Raw genomic sequence first — 1,479 nt, forward strand, 5'->3', positions numbered from 1 at the left:
ATTTAACAAGAATAAATTTTGCATGTGAATGATGTTCAACTGAACCTGAAACACAAAGATACACCTTCAGGTGACATATGATTAATGAAAATTCACAGCTTCATGTTAAGCCTGTAAATGCAACATTTATTTGTGCTTTATATTCCCTACTGCACTGGGTGGATTCAAGGTCTCAGCTACTGGGTCTTCTGTGTGCAGCTGTCTTGAAATAACATTGTGACACTGAGAGAACCCCCCCCCCTAGTAACCTCACCAATGTACAACATGCACAGAAGAGCAAGTAGTGGCAACAGCCCAGCACAAACACTGCATGGCAGTCAGTGCCCCAAGTGCCAAGTATGCACCTGCTGCCATTGAGAGCCCTAGCATCCATTGGCCTCCATGGGTCACCAGTGCTGCCAAGACCAGGGGCAGCTGGAGGCTCTCTGGGTGGACAGATTCCAACCAAAGAAAGACATGGAGATGCTGGAGTGGGTCCAGAAGGACGGCCATGAAGATGCTCAGAGGACTGGAGCACCTCTCCTTTGAAGAAAGGCTGAGGGAGCCAGGGGTGTTCAGCCTGGAGAAGAGAAGGCTGCTGGGAGACCTCACTGCAGTCTTCCAGTACATGAAGAGAGCTTATAAACAGAAGAGGAAGCAAATTCTTACATGGCTGGATAGCATTAAGACAAGGAGGAATGGCTTTGAACTAAAAGAGGAGAGATTTAGGTTAGGTGTTAAGAAGACATTCTTCACTCAGAGGGCGGTGAGGCTCCAGCACTGTGCAGAGCTGTGGTGCTCCATCCCTGGAAGTGCCTGAGCACATGGATGGGCTGCGGGGAGCCTCAGTGTGGGCACAGCAGGGTGGGGCTGGGGGGCTGTAAGGTCCCTTCCAACCCAACCATTCCATCACTCCAGGATTCTGTTGGCTTGCCCTGCCATCCCCTCAGCCCCAGCCTAAACACACCTCACCCAAAGCAGGACCGGCAAACCAGCACCAAGTGCACCCACTAGAGCTCTCCCACCCCGTACGCCTAGCCCAACAGCACACAGCTCCCCATTCTGCCAACACAAGCTTCTCTACTCCTTTCTATACGCTTTAAGCCACACAGACTTGGAAAACGATGACTTTTAGACAGCACAACGCCCAGGCTCCGCCACCATCTTGAACGCGGGCGCCGCGCCGCCATCTTGGATGAGGCTCTTCCTCTCCCAGTTACAAAGCCCGAGCGGTCCCGGTTAGCTCAGTGCTGTGGTTGCCCACACTAAATATGGTGTTCGGCGCGCCCCGTCCTTAGGGCGAGTGAGGCAATCGGCGGGGAGCGGCGGCAGCAGCGGGCACCTCTCGGAGCGCGCAGGTAGGGCTGCGGGGCGGGATGAGGCGCAGTCCCCGCTGGGTTGGCTGCCCCGTGCTGCTCTGCGTCAGGCGGACCGGGGCGGGCGGGCGGCGGCTGCTGAGGCGCTCCCTGCATCCCGTGGGAATTCCCACGGGATGCAGGG

The 1,479-nt window shown here is 55.6% G+C and overlaps 1 protein-coding gene across 1 annotated transcript in view; it reads left to right on the forward strand.

The window, feature by feature from the left end:
- Positions 1–1,162: 1,162 nt before the first annotated feature.
- The window catches only part of LOC122168145 (cytochrome b-245 chaperone 1), a 10,623-nt gene continuing 10,306 nt past the window's right edge, over positions 1,163–1,479 (forward strand). Inside the window, exon 1 of the mRNA XM_042833223.1 lies at positions 1,163–1,337. The gene's annotated coding sequence lies outside the window, so the exon portion shown is untranslated. The remainder of the gene's footprint in view (positions 1,338–1,479) is intronic.

The sequence above is a fragment of the Centrocercus urophasianus genome, unplaced genomic scaffold (assembly GCF_019232065.1).
Source record: "Centrocercus urophasianus isolate 14NV4802_14NV808 unplaced genomic scaffold, USGS_Curo_1.0 seq_41, whole genome shotgun sequence".
Taxonomy (NCBI): Eukaryota; Metazoa; Chordata; class Aves; order Galliformes; family Phasianidae; genus Centrocercus; species Centrocercus urophasianus.